Consider the following 15,839-nt stretch of genomic DNA (forward strand, 5'->3'; position numbering starts at 1 on the left):
TGTATGTGTGTGTGTGTGTGTGTGGTAATGGAGTGATTATGAACTCCAGGAAATGACCCCTTAGGTCATCCCCCTTGTAAATGGCATTAGAGTTCACTCATGATTTGGGGGCCTCAGTACCTATCACCCACAGCATCTGTCCCTTAATTAATCCCTGTGCCTCAAAGCTCACCCATGTCCAATCTACCCAAAGATTTCATCAGGAAAATCTTTCTAATATACAAATTGTACAACACATTCTCTTGCTCAAAATCCCTTCAGGATAAGCTAGTGTCCTACAAAATAATATTCAAACTCTTAAATCTAGTATTTATAAGTCCTCCCGAACAGCTTTTCTTTACTTCATCTCCTGAACCACAGCCTTCTACATTTCAGCTAGAGGAGATCCCCAGGGCCTGCTGTATCTTTTATCTTCACTGTTGAACATGTCTATTTGCCAAAGACCTACTTGCCCTGTTGAGTGGTTGCCCTGAAAATATTTTCTGCTGAAAAAATACAGGGACTATGAAGGAAGTACACAAATACAGACATTTGTTTATGTTCTCTCCTTTTTATCCTTTGCTTTCCTGTGGTTCCAACATTTTCAAGAATACATAACTTCTCTGATGGAATCCACGAGCATGTAAGTCAAGGTTAGAGTGAGGGACATTGAAAGTGTGGATAAGCCAAGTTTACTTCTCATTTCAGGGTCAAGTATTCTTAGAGACAAGGCTCATGCCTTATAAAAAGAGGACTGTGCCATCTTTGGGAAATTATCAAATAACTAATCAAGAGACTCAGGCTGAATGAGGGTGAGGAAGACCTAGCCTGACCCAGCTAGGGAGAGAGGGAGGGTTGCTGGTGTTCTCATCCCCACAGATCTGCTCCTGGAGTCACAACCAGCCTCCATGAACCTGCTCCTCCTTCAGAGAAAATCTTTGATGGCAGCCTACTCTTGACAATGGCTGGTTGCCAGTATGTGCTGAGTCCCAGTAAAAGTCCAGCCTAGATAACCAGTATCTCTGCACTGACTGCAAAGGAAAATACTACCATTTCAGAGAACCAGGACAACGACAAGCTGTAAATTTTCTGCTCATTGCAGAACTTTTTCCCCTAGCTCTAGAAGACAAAATAAGCCTTTTACCTGAAGTGAATCTTTTGGAAAGTATCTGTCCTGCGTTGAAATTAATTGGATCCTCGGTTATCTGAGATGCACTACAGTCATTCGTTTCACTAGAATATGGAAATAACTGAGACCCATCCATGATTCTGAGGGGTCACAAAACAACAGATGCCACCACACACCAGCCCTAGATTCTGAGAGCTGTTCCAAGGGCTGGGCATATCTCAGAATCCAGCCAAACATGGGGAACTTAGCCCCAATGGGCTAGATCCTTAGAAGAAAGCCAGAACTCTGTCTAGTCACTGAGCTGGGCCACTCACTTGGAAACCAAGAACAGAAAGATCCAGCTATGGGTGTCTGGATAAAGTCAGAGTGTGAATTCAGGTTTTCTTACCTTCAAATCAACACGTACACATGCTACACTGTGGTCTCTACCTTAATTCCACACTGCTAGTGTTTTACTATGTGAGGCCATACCTAGAGGAATCCTTCACGCCCTAAGTCTGGTCCACAATACATACAGAATCATGACTCTGGAGGCTGTGTCTCTCTGCCTTTGGTTGATTTTAATATGGTATGAGGTCCTGGAAGTCCCTCTTATTCATTTTATTTATTTATTTTAATAGCCTAAGTTCAACTCCACTAAGCAAATCAATTCAGCACCAAGGCTAAAATTTACAATATACCCACCAATACTTAGGCTCAACAAGATGCATTAAGAGGCTAGTTAAACACCAAATGCAGTATAAATCTCAGGCTTATAGGTGTGCTGAAAACGTAAATAGCTTCCAAAGAGCTTCGATCAATACCAAGATATATGTGCTGGCTCAAAGTGTGCAAATAATTTACATTTTAAATCAGCTCCGCCTTAGGACCCCTACCCCACCCCCTTTCCTGGGCTCTGCTATTTCTGTTAATGGCACCAAATTTCTAGTATCTAAATACTGGATTTTGAACGTCTATTAAGATATCAAAACTGAGACTGAGGTGGCATCAGGGTCTGCGTGTTGGTTGGAATCCAGAGATAGAAATGAGAAAGATCTGAAGAGGGGGATCACAGGAGATGAGATAAAGGTGGGACCACAGAGCATCACGGAAGGTATAAATAGGTAGCATAGGAAAAAGGGCAAGTAGCAGGTTGGTACTGAGAAATCTGGAAGCAGGTAGAAGGTGCCAGGTCATACAAAAAAAAAGGTGTCTTGGCAATGCTTAACTGGGGCTAGACTGGACTTGCTCTAGAAGATCATGGATTCTGAGCACAAGCACAAAGTAAGGGTCTCACCATGGGAACACCAGACATGGCCACAAGATTTGAAGTGGCATGAGAAACAAGGCAGACTTAACGCTCACTGCCAAGCCAGGAAGTAATTGTTTGCTTTATGCTGGTCTTGGCTTTGAGGCTGAGGTGGGGCTGAGCTCACAGGTGAGTCAGGGATGCAGGGCTGAGGATATACAGAGAATCTGCAATCTCTCTTCTCCTGAAGCAATTTTTGCAGCCCCTGCCTTCCCTGGGTTGTGGGACAGAAGTATTTTCATGATTTTTCCCCCAAAGGAATTCATTCCATACACAGCCCAGATTGCAAATACCTGGGCATGAAACTATTCTTTACCTGGATTATTCAGGGATAGGAGACCGTCACTGATCCTCATTTTCTTCCAGATGTTTGGCATTGATCACCTTACCTAATGGACCAGAGAATCTGACCATCTGGGCTGCAATCCCTGCTCTCCTGCCCACTAGCATTGCCACACCAAGCAAATTATCCCACCCCTGAAAACTTCCCTTTCCTCATTTACAAAATAGGAGTAACAGTGGAAGCTCCCTCAACGAGTTGATGGAAGGATTAAATAACATAAAGGCATTGAGCTTGGCCCATAATAATTTCTCCACTCACTCTTATATTCAGTAGTATTTATTGGACAAACTCTACAAGCCAGACACTCCTTTACCTTTGAGAATACAGGGAAGAAGCACAACAAACCCTTTCCTTCATAAACTTACGTTCTAGTTGGGGAGGCAGAGAATCAACAGTGGACAAAAGGACACGTGGTATGTCAGGTGGTGAGTGTTACGATGAAAAGATAAAACTGGGTAAGGCAGTAGAGAACAATGCTCTCTTAGCTAAAACAGTCAGAGAAGTCCCCTCCCAGGAGACTTTTGAGCAAATATGTGAGCGAAATGAGAGAGCAAGCTATGCTGAGTCGTGCAGGAAGAAGGTTCCAAGCAGAGGAAACAGATGTGCAAAGGACCTGAGGCTTTCAGTCTAAGGAGCAGCAGCATGGTTAGAGGGACTGGAGCAGAGTGAGCAAAGGAGAGAGGGGTGGAGACAAGTGAGCAAGGGTGGCCTTGACATCTCTGGTAGAGACTCTGGTTGTTATTCTAAAGAAGATGGGAAGTAATGGGAGGGTTCTGAGAAAGGCAGCTTCGTGATGTGATTTACAGATTGAGAGGGTAGCTGTGGCCTCTGTGTGGAAGGTGATGTGGGGGCCTCTTAGGACTTCCTTGCAGTTATTCAGGGGAAAGTTGATAGGGATGGGAATGTTCCTGCCTCCGTTTTGCCTCTTTGGCATAGGCAGGACCTCTGCCCCAGTCTTCCCAGTCCTTCTATCTGAGAGCATTCTCTTGTCCACCCCCTGTGGAGCCAGTGCTGCTGGAACATCAGAGAATCAGCCCAGTCTTAGGGAGCATCCATGGACCCCATGTGTTGTGCTAATGGCAGGAGATACACATTCAAAAGCATAGCTTTTCCTGGCAGGCTTGAGCCTCAGTGCAAAGCTATGGATCATCTTTCTCCCCATTCTCCCTGCTGCTCCCTTGACCCACTGGATGACCAGACTAAACCACAAGTGGCCTGGAGTTCCAGGGAGAGGTCAGCAGGCAGAGGGCATTTCCAGTGGACATCAGTTACCGTAACTGCTGGGTTCTGAGGGCTCACTCCCACTACCCAAAGGAGATGACATGGTCAAAGTAGCAACCAAAGGAAAAAAGTGGGAATGGATGCATCCCAAAGACAATATCGTCAGGGAAGATGGTCTAGCAGGATGTGGATTGTTCCATTAGTCTGAAGTGCCAAACTCCTTTGAACTCATACTTCAGGTCACAAGATGGCTCTACCTTCCCGGGCTTGATGCAATGGGGAAGGGCTTATTCCAGCTTCCTCAGCTCCTCTTGGGACTGAAAAACAGCTGACAGGGATATGAGCACAGGTCCATTCTGATTCGTTTCACTAAGGTTGGTTGCTGCTCCAAGAAACCTCCTTCATGCAGATGTCTGCTATGCCACCCATTTAACAAGCCTTTCCATGAACCTTCCAAATAGTCCTCTGGCCTTTCTCCCTCTACCCCAATGTCCTGCTGCAGATGAGTCTGTATTGTCTCCAGAACAGGTGAATACACCAGCTTCTTGAATGTTCCACCTGCTGTCACTCTTGCCCTGTTTCTAACGCAAACCTGGCCAAGCACCCTCCTCCCAACCCCTGACTTCTTTGGTTCTCCAAGGGCCTCACAAGAAAGTACAGTCATCTCTCGATATCCATAGGGGGTTGGTCCCCAGACCCCCAGATACCAAAATCTGCATATGCTTATGTCTTCTGCAGTTGGTCCTCAGTATCCACAGGTTCCCCATCCAACTGTACAACCAAGTCTATGTGACTTATCTTGCACCTGCCATGACTCCACCCCTAGACACTCTATAGCACAGCCGGAATCCTCAGCCCCCAGGGAGGATGCAGGGACGATGCAGTCCCCTCACACACTTCTGTGTCTTTACACACACTCTCCCTCCTGTCGTTTTCCTGACCTAGCATCCAGTTCAAAAGCCACATTCCTCATGAAGCTTTCCATGACCAGCCCAAGAAATGAGATTGCTCATTCCTCTGGGTACTTCATACATTTTCCTACCTTTATTTAAAATTTCCCAAATTGTTTTCCAATTATCTGTGCATGTGGCATTCTCTTGTATAAGTGCATCAACTCTCTGAAGGCAGTGGCTGTTTTATGTTGTCATGCACAGAGCATTTGTACTGTTGGTCGCAGAGAGTCCTATGAAGTAGATTTAGGCAAAATGGATGAGTGAAGGGTGTAGTAACACAGTGAGTCACAGCTACAGTGGGGAAAATCCCAAAACACATTATAATAATATTAGCAAATTTTTTTCCATTATTGACTCATTTACTCTTCACATATATCTCACGAGAGAGGTATTTTTATCCCCATTTTGCAGACACCAAACTGAGGCTAAGTTAGGTTAATTCAATTGTCCGAGGTCTGACAAGTAACTTGTGGTGTGGAAGCCAGAATTTAAAGCCCACTCCATCTAGCTTTGACACATGAGCTCTTAGCCACTGTAGAAATACCCACTCCCATTGTGGTAGATGTTTCTCTGTTGGCCTGTCTTTGACTAGCCCTGAGATTGCACTTGCAACAAATTGAGGAATTAGGTAAGAGAGGCAAGTGAAGCTGAATACACAATGTGTCTGCCTCTAACAGGGTTTACAGACTTGCTTCTCTGGGATGTCACCAGTTGAAAGCACTTCATGCAAAAACGAGTGAGGAGAACTCACATGACTTAGCTCAGTACTTTGTTTAGAATTCCAATTCATCCTTATCAGCTTCACCATCCAAAGAGGGTCCTTTCTTTCTCTGCATAGAGTTTTCAGACCCAGAAGGAACTGTAGGTGATTGGTTATCATTATAAAGCTTTAATTTTATACTGGCTTTGATTTGGAGGCAATCATTTGTGCCTGAAAGCACTGTGCAAGGGTAGAGGAAGAAAAGGGGATGATGTTACCAAGGGGCCCTGAGCAGTTCATGGGCTGTTTTTCCTCTGGAAGCTCTGTCTCAAAAGTCTATTTCATGGCCCACCCAGAACCCCTTTGGGCCTTCCTGTATTCATTCAACAAACACCTGTTAACACCTAATATACCAGATCTTTTAGGCTATCATGGCAAACAAGAAGAAGGCTCTTAAAACCATGAACTTCATATTATACAGGGAGAGACAAAAAATACTCAAGTAGATAATTATAAAAATAAAACACTTTTCATTGCAATAAGTATTACCAAAGAACTTAATAGGAGGAAGGGAGAGAAAATCATGGAGGTTGCGTGACTTTATATTGTGTGGTCAGGGGAGCCTTCCTGGAGGAGATGTCATTTAAGTAGAAGCCTGAAGAAAGAGAAGGCCGGCACTGGAGCATGGTGGAAAGGAGGACTCAGGCATAAGGAGTCAGAAGGCTGGGTTGGCAGCCAGAGTGTTGAAGAGCATGTGTATCTGTGAAGGTGCTCAAGATCAGGATGACATCAACGTTGCCTCTGAAACTTAATTTTTTTTAAAATAACATATCGGTGTTTTTTTTTTCACTACGTGGGCCTCTCACTGTTGTGGCCTCTCCCGTTGTGGAGCACAGGCTCCGGACGCGCAGGCTCAGCGGCCATGACTCACGGGCCCAGCCGCTCCGCGGCATGTGGGATCTTCCCGGACCGGGGCACGAACCTGCGTCCCCTGCATCGGCAGGCAGACTCTCAACCACTGCGCCACCAGGGAAGCCCAACATATTGGTTTTTAAAAATATCTATTTATTTAATTAATTTCCTTTTTTTTTTTTTTTGGCTGCGTCAGGTCTTAGCTGCAGCACACGGGATCTTTGCTGAGGCATACAGCATCTTTTCGTTACGGTGCGCGGTCTGCTCGGGCTTCTCTCTAGTTGTGGCATGCAGGTTTTCTCTCTCTCTAGTTGTGCCACGTGGGCTCCAGGGTGCGTGGGCTCTGCAGTTTGCAGCACATGGGCTCTCTCGTTGAGGTACGTGAGCTCAATAGTTGTGGCATGCAGGCTTAGTTGCCCCGCAGCATGTGGGATCTTAGTTCCCTGACCAGGGATCGAACCTGCATTCCCCACATTGGAAGGCAGACTCTTTACCACTGGGCCACCAGGGAAGTACCTGAAACTTAATTTTGAATAGCATGTTGCCTGTGCACCAAATGAACTAGAAAAAATGCTACCTCTCTCCTCCATTTCTAACTATATGAACTAGGTCTCCTACGACAGCATTCTAGTTTACCCCTGGTGTTCATTCAAGTTGAGAACACACTGCTGGAGAATCTCCTCAGCTGAAAATCACCCCAATAACAGAACGATATGGATGGTAACTCTGAAGTCATCTGCAGCCACCAAAGCTTCTGTTTCAGGTTTGCAATGAGCAGGGGGCCAGGGCAGCTTCTCTAGCACCAGGGCCAACTTTTTTTTAACACATTACTGAGAGAAGCAAGCAATTTCATATGAAAATGCTGAGTTCTCTTCTTTAGATGGCATTCTGTGCTTCAAAAACAGAAAAGTCTCTTGGAGGAGGTGACTTCAAGGTGTATACAATGCCAGCTGATAAAGAGGAGAAAGATGCACATTCAGGATAGAAGAAATAAGCTCCTTAGATTTAGAAGCGTGTATCAATTGGTCCATGCACATGTGGAGATAAGCCAGATTGGAGAAGGTCTGGGCTGGAAAGAAGTCAAGGTCAGAAACATGAAGTTCAAAGGCCAACAATAGGGTGTCTTGAAAGCCAGGTCTGAGCATGTTCATCTGGCACTTCCACTCTGGCCTCTCTGCTTTCTTGGGTGTGAATGGGACTTGTTCCCCATTCTCCTTACAGGACACTTCACAGCTAAACTCCATTCTTTCAACCATCTTGGGAGGTACAATTATTCCCATTTGCTGGATAAAGAGACCGAGACTCTGGGATTAACTGAGTGGTGGTGAAGCATCATTCGGACTCATGTCCCATGTGTGTCCACTAAGCTACACCACAGCTCCATCCTTTTCTTCCCTGCATCCTGCCTCATCTCTGTGCACTGCTCAGCCTCTTTATGCCTTTGAATCTCAGCCCAGTTAGGTACCATGATCATCCCATTAGTCCAGGTAAGCAAACTGAGGTTCAGGCATGTTACATCAGTCCTCTAATGTTGCACTGCTAGGAAATGGCAAACACGTTATTCAAACCCAGAGGTTTCTGCTCCTAAGAGCACACTCCTTGCCCCCCAGGACCCAGTAGCTGTGATTGTCAGATAATTATTATTGTTCTTAGTAAGGAATGATTGCTCCGGGTGATGTCGGAAGTGCAGCAGCGAGTAGGCGAGAAAGGTGCCGAGGCGGCCAGTCTGCCTGGGAGCTGCTGGGGCACCAGGGACCCTCGGGAGCCTCCGAGCTGTCAGCACAGCTCTCACTAGGGAGGGAGCAACACCCCGGCTTCCTCAGACCTCTCTGAAATCCAGCCAAAGAGCAGGCCCTGAGCAAACGCTCAGACAGCTCCCCCAGCCTCCAGCCCCGGGCACGGTGCCCTCTCCCCTGTAGCTGGAAACAGCAAGGCCCCTCTGACTCCAAGATGCCTCATTGATCCTGACACCTGGGACTTCAAACCCACCATCACTGTCGCTCAGCATCTACCCGAAGGGCATGATGTAGGGAGGGAGCGGGGAGAGGAAAGGGAAGGGACCGAGGGATGGCGAAGGCGGGAGGGGAAGAGAGGCCGGTGGAAAGAATTAAGGACCCACTTGTGGGAACCCTTTGGCGTGTTGGGTTAAAAACCCAGCTGTGTGGGATCAAAGGGGAGCCCCCAGCACAGCCCAGGGCCAGAGGATCAGCACCTTGCAGGGCTTGTTATGCCTTAATCTTCCTTCTTCTAAGCCTTTGAGGGTGAACTGCAGCCCCTGCCTGACAAGATGCTGCCCTGGGAGACAGGTCTCCAATCCGGGGTTTCCAACGAGAGGCCCCTAAGGGGAGTGTTGTAAATCTGGATTCTTCCACCAATCGTGAGGTGAACTCACATCAAGAAAAAAAAAGTCATTCCCTTTTCAATTCTCTTTCCTTCCCGAGATTACCTTAAAGCCAATGCATCAAATTAGTTCTAGAGTGTCTAGAACCGCTAACTCCTTTCGAAGCTTTCGTTTAAACAAAGAAAGAGCCAGGTCTCTGATAGGTAAGGGTGTCCAGGTAAAACATAATATCGTTGTCGAGTTTTCATTGTCCTTGGACCGTTAATAGCTGCTCAGAACAGGAAGCATGCCTTGTCTCTCTCCAGTCATGATATAAAGTTTCTGTTTAAATCCTTGTACTGGACGTTTTGAAAAGTGGAAGAAAATAATAGCTCAGGCTTTTGCAGATATTCTGAATGTCTTAAGGAGACTCAGGGCTAACTGGAGACAGGGAAATAGGACCCAGGATGGCAAGCCTGGACAGCTGAACTCCCAGGGCTCCGGGAATGTTCTGGAGACAGGACAGCCAGTCCCGGGGCTGCCTGGTGGAAAGCCAGCTCCTGGCAGCCAAGGGGGCCCCCTGAGCCCCTTTTCTCTCAGCAAACATCCATCTCTCTCCTCTTTGTCCTTAATGACCACAGCCAGAGGGGAGCGGCTTTGACTCCCAAGGAGGCTGTTTGTATCCAGCCTGTGAGGAGAGGCCCAAATTGGCATTCCACATCATAATAAAAAAATTCCCAGCAATTATTAAAAGATTCTTATCTCTTGCTCCCTACATGGATAATGAGGTCCTTCTCTGCTGGACTGAGACAGGCTGTCTCGGCTCTCATTTAATGAAACAGGACCAAGTTTGCAAATGAGCCTGCCTGGCTCTCCCCCCTTAACCTCTGCTTGTCGACTTGTACATCAAACCTCCTGGCTTCTGTCCTTCCTTATTAAGAGCCTGTAATCTTAGCAGGGCCCTTGCCTTGGCACTTCCTCTTTGCCTGTACAGATCTGATTTTCCCTGGACATAACTTGGGAGGGGGGTGGGTTGGGGGGATAGGGTGTTGCTTTTGTCTTTCTGGGACTGAGGTTTCAGGGGCTCTGGGTGCTCCTGGTTTCATCCAACAAGAAGAGGGTTGGGCAGGAAGAGAGAGAAAGCTTTAGCTGGAAAATCACTAGTACTTTTCTCCCGGGAGCCATTGGTGCTAAAAGCTGGGTTTGGTAATGCTTCTGATTGAAAACTTCTACCTGCAGCTGTGGGTTTCAGGGTTTCATTAGTTATTGTGTTTTTTTCCCCAGACCCAGTCTACTCCTGAGGGCGGGATCAAGTCAGCTGAGTCATCAGGCTAAGAGTCATTGCATTCTACTTTCCTAAGTCACTGTGTCTTGGTCTTCCAGGGACTTTCCTTTATTTTGACCCCATTTCAACAAAAATCTTTGAAATAGAAATAACTCTTCTAAGTGGAATGCTTGACAGCTTTTTCTTAAAGGCTCACGCCCTGCTGGGGAAGGAAGGAGTCCGTGCATGTGTGTAGAAGGGGCAGTTTCACCGACTGGATTGATCCATTGGTCTCTTATGGATATCAGCTACTGTTGTCCCAACATGGGAACTGACGGTGTCTCTGCTCCCAGAAGGTGCCGACTCTGTCTGGTCAAGTGTGGCCAACACTATAGCTCTTGAGATAGATGGCATTTGGAATAATAACCACCCACCATTCTAGGGGGGCTTCACTCAGATTCTTCAAGATTCTGTTCCAGTTGTCTATTGCTAGCTAACCAAGTATGCCAAAACTTAGTGACTTTGAACAAAAATCATCTTATTGTATGTACCTCATGATTTTGTGGGTCAGGAATTCAAGCAGGGCTCCATGGGCCTATTCTGCTGCTGCTTGTGGCATTGACTGGGTTCTCTAGGTGACATTCAGCCAGTGACTGGCTTAGTCTGAAGATCCCAGATGGATCCACATCTGGAGGAGGACAGGTTCTCTTAGCAGGCTGCTCAGCTCACCTGGGCTCCTTTCCCTCATTATGCTTCCCAGGGACTCTCCAGTGGTTTCTCCAGAAGAGTGCTGGATTCCTTACACAATTGCCCAGGGATCTAAGAGCCAGTGTTTCTAGAGACAGGAAGTGGAAGCTGCTGGCTTCTTATAAACTGAGCCTGGACCCTGGCTTTGCATCACTCCCAAGTCATCCTGTTGGTCACAGCTCCCATAGACTCTGCGCCAATTCCAGGGAAAGGAAGATACTTTAAGAGTAAGAGCTGGGCTCCCAGGCCGATGCCTTCAGAGGAAGGTACCAGCAACACACAGAAATGCCTGGAAGAGATACTGGACGTGGCCTCTTGATGGACATGACTGAAGGAGTAGCGGGAATGGGCCAGCCTGCCAGTCCTTATATGAACTCAAGCTTAGAAAGTGACAATCACAGGAGTATGATTCCCAGTATCTAAAGATGTTAGGGGAGGGACTTCCCTGGTGGTCCAGTGGTTAGGACTCCTCGCTTCCACTGCAGGGGGTGCAGGTTCTATCCCTGGTTGGGGAACTAAGATCCTACATGCTACACGGTGCAACCAAAAAAAAAAAAAAAAATGTTAAGGGAAACCAAGGATCTAGGGAGATGGAGAGCTTGAGACCTAGGTTTCATCTTCCAAAGGAACTCAGAGCAAAGAGCTTAAATGAATGCCAGTCTTTATGTCATTTTCCCCCACAGATGGCCCCTCACAGCTTGGGAAATAGGGTAACCCAGAGTCAAGGCTGACACTCACACCCAGGAGAGTCGAGCTGTGAGCTGCTGCCTTCCTTTTCTGCACCATGAGTCTCCTAGGGAGTCACCCAAAGCTAACATTATCACTGCCTCAATCAAATGAGGTCCTTTTCAGGAAGTTGGGGTGTGGCATTGCATTGCCATTGGAGGTCTTTTCTGCTTATGTAAACATTACTAGAGTCTCAGTGCTTACTATGTGAGTCTTGTGGGGATCCAGAAGCAGTAGCTTCCTACCAAGGCAGGAATACCGTCTCCTCTTCACGTCTGTGCCCCTGCCCCTACTACTGTCATCCGGTCTGCCGGCCACAAGCACTCCTGAGAGATAAACTTGAGATATATACCCTGATTCTTCTTCCCTATTTTTCCCAGCTCAGCACCGAGAGCTCCCCATTCCACTTGATTATCCTCAGAGGCACACAAGAGGGGAGGAGATTTCAACGGTTCCCAAACCTAGCTATGCATAAAAATAACCTGGGAAATTTAAGAAAAATATGCAGAGTCCTGGGATTTCCTTAAAGAGATTCTAATACAGGAGGCCTGGGTTGGGACTCAGGAATCTGTAGGTCCCCAACTTCTCCCTGGTGATTTTGATTTGAGCCTGTGCCCTTCTAGATACATTTTATTAACTCCTAGCTATGCTGGGTCCTCATTTCAAAGGGATGGAGCCAATTAGCCCTCTCTGTTGGTGAGACCAGCTTGGTTATTGAGGAGACAAAGGCACAGGGTGTGTTTTCTATAGCTAGAGCCTGACCTACGACCTTAGCCAGCTGCCTTGCAAATGCCATTGGTCACCAGGGCAACCCAAACATAGAGAGTTAATGGTTCAGAGCAAATGCATCTTCACTATTGGCGTGGGAGGAGGGAGGGAAAGACAACTCTCTACTAAGAAGAGGCCATACTGAATCTGTCACTTCTGAATAGCATCATCATCTTTTATTCTGAAAATATATGATGGAACTAGACACCTCCTTGGCATTTAGCATGAGGTTTAAGACTGTCTGCCATCTCAGCATAGAGTCTCACACCTACCCCTTTCTTCCAAGGAGGTCTTTGTTTAAACCAAGATAAAATAATACATCCATGTTATGTTGTGGTTCAGACACAGGCTCTGGATTTAAAGACATGGGATGGAATCTTGGCTTTAGTATTTGTGAGTGGTATGTAGACAAGCAAGAAAAGTCACCTCTGTGCCTCAGTTTACTCATTCTGTAAATTGCTGGTAAAATGAATACCTATCTTGTTCTTAAGATGAAGTATGAGATGGTACTTGTAAATACTAAATTTGGCACAGTGCCTGCTGCATGGTAAGGTCTCAAGAAATATTCACTATTGATAAACCCCTTTCTCATACATGGCTCTCCTTCTGGTCCCCAACTACAGTAAAAGGCACCTTGATACCCCAATTGGCCAAGGCATAATGGAGGGGTCTTCTTCCTCTCCCTTCTCTCTCCAGCTACCATTCAAATATCTCTCTGATCTAGCCCATTCTTCTTATTACCCGTAAAATGTCCAACTTTGCCTTCATCACCTCTGCCTTCACGACTGACATCAGTCTCAGCTTGTCTCCCTACCAACAGTTTCTCTTCCTGGTGATCATTCCCCATCTTGGTCCAGAAAGATCCTTCTAAGAGTTGAATCATTTTTTTTTAAATAGTTTTTTGTTTTTTTTTTTTTCTGGTGGTACACGGGCATCTCACTGTTGTGGTCTCTCCCGTTGTGGAGCCCAGGTTCCGGAGGCACAGGTCCAGCGGCCACGGCTCATGGGCCCAGCCGCTCCGCGGCATGTGGGATCTTCCTGGACCAGGGCACGAACCCGTGTCCCCTGCATCGGCAGGCAGACTCTCAACCACTGTGCCACCAGGGAAGCCCCTAAGAGTTGAATCTTAATAGCTCATTCTGCTTGAAGAATTTACTGGTTTCCTTTTCTCATGACACTGAGTTCAAGTCCTTTGCTTGGTATACCAAGCCCTTCACACCTTGTCCCAAATCTCCCCTCCAGACCACCCATGTTGCTTTCCTCTGTATCAGTTAGAATTCTACAACTATATAGATGTCCTTCTGTGTTTCTCTCTACAATATCTTTCCTTCTGGCCAAGACATCTATCACCTTCTTTTCTCCATGGTAAGCCTCAAGTCATGCTTAAAAACCCAGCCTCAGTGTCAGAGGTCCCTCTTTGATGCCCTTTGGTGGGATCAGTCTCTTTGTTAACATACCTTGTTTCCTTACTCATCCCCAAGTGGGGACTCATCTCAAAGGACTTATTTAAGGACATATATCAAAGCTATATTGCAAGCACCTGAGGTTCAAGCTAATATGATTAAGAGCTCAGGCTCTGAGGGCACAGACTTCTGGGTTTAACTCAAGTCCTAACCTAGCTGTGCCTCAATTTCTCCTCTACAAAATGAGCATAATAAAAATACTTTTTTTCCTGAGTTATTGTAAAAATTAAATGAAATCATGCAAGAAGAATATGTAGTATAGCATACTAGTACTAAATAAATGCTGGCTACTTTTTGTTTGCTTTTCCTTGCCAGTAGGCTGGTCTTCCATATGAGTTGAGGGCAGAGCCCTGGTCTTTTACAGCTTTGTATTATGAGCTCCCAAGGCAAGGTCTAGCACTTAATAGCTGCTCAATGAATGTTGAAAAAAGAATGAGTTAATCCCAATCCTGAGTTTATTATTAACATATCATCTGATTATTCTACTATCTGAAATGTGATGAGCCCTAAGCTCAAATATGAAGGGCCTAGCTCCCTCTCTATTCCTTGCTCCCAACCTTCATTCCTTTTTCCCTCTCTCCCTCATTCCCTTCCCACCCTTCCTCCCTCTTTTTCTTCCTCTCTGCCATCCTCTAGTCTTTCCTTTTCTTCTTAGCTGCTAATATGATAATTTATTAATTTACAATGAAAAATAGATCTGTAGTAAGAACAAGGAACACTTTTATCCTAGTGATAAGCCATCATATTACCAATTTCAAGCTGTTCGAGAGCCTAGATCATAATTAAAAATTACTTGTCTTACTTGGTGAGGAACTAATGCCCCCTGCCAACAGGCACATAAGTAAATTGAGAGTTAATTCTCCAGCCCCAGTTCAAAGCCTGAGGAGATGTTAGTCCCAGCTGACAGCTTGACTGAGGCCTTATAAGAGCCAGACTCGCCCAGCTGAACTTCTGGACCTGTAAACCTCAGAAACTATGTGAGATAATAAATCTTTGTTGCTGAACATAAATTGCTAAGTTTTGGGCCATTTGTTACACAGCAGTAGATAAGTAATATATTCCTTGTCAGCAATGCCTTCTCTACTTGCAGACAAGGAGAAAATACTTGGAATTTAGAAGTTATTCAAGAAAGAATTATTTTGCATAAAAGGGGATGTGATAGTAAAGTGACTGACAGGGGTTATTTTTGAAAACAAAAAGTTTTATTAATATGGTTAAGACTTAAATGTTAGTAGTACAAATTCAAGTAGTGTAAATAGGAAATAAAATTTAAATTCCTCTTCATTCTCCAGTCCTATGCCCCCAAACCAACAATATTATTTTATCTTAGAATATGTATAGTCATATACAAATAGACATACAATAGTATCATACCCTGCATCAATGGATTTTGAAGCTTGGTCCCAAGACCAACAGCATCAGCTTCACGTGGGAACTTTTTAAAAATGCAAACTTTCAGATTTTGCCCCAGACCTATTGAATCAGAAATTCTAAGGTGGGTGCTTTAACAAAACCTTCAGATGATTCTGATATATCATAAAATTTGATTCTATGTACCATTCTGTAGCTTACTTCTTCCACCTGGTAGACCTTGGACACCTTTATGTGTCATTAAATATATATATCTGATGTATTCTTTAAATTGCCACCCAGGACTTTATCATAAGTATACATCACACTTCATTAAACAATTCCACATCAATGTTTCTTTCCAAGTTTCTTTAGTATCATAAGCAAGGTTAAAATAAAAAGGCTTGTGTTATGTTTACATATAGTGGATAGGTAGGTAGATAGATAGTAAACTTTATGAACATTCTGTAGGAGAAATTCTTAGAAGTAGTATACTTGGGTCAAAAATAAATGCATTTTGACGTTGGACAAATTTGATAGGTTCTCTTCAAAAATATTGCATTGATATTTATTAGTAGGTCTAATCCTTGAAATCTACTTCTATATTGGGCATTGCTATAAACGTTTAAATTTCACTTTCATGGGTTAAAATCATTACTCCCTTTATACTGCATTT

This window comes from Hyperoodon ampullatus, assembly GCF_949752795.1.
Source record: "Hyperoodon ampullatus genome assembly, chromosome: 14".
NCBI classification, from domain to species: domain Eukaryota; kingdom Metazoa; phylum Chordata; class Mammalia; order Artiodactyla; family Ziphiidae; genus Hyperoodon; species Hyperoodon ampullatus.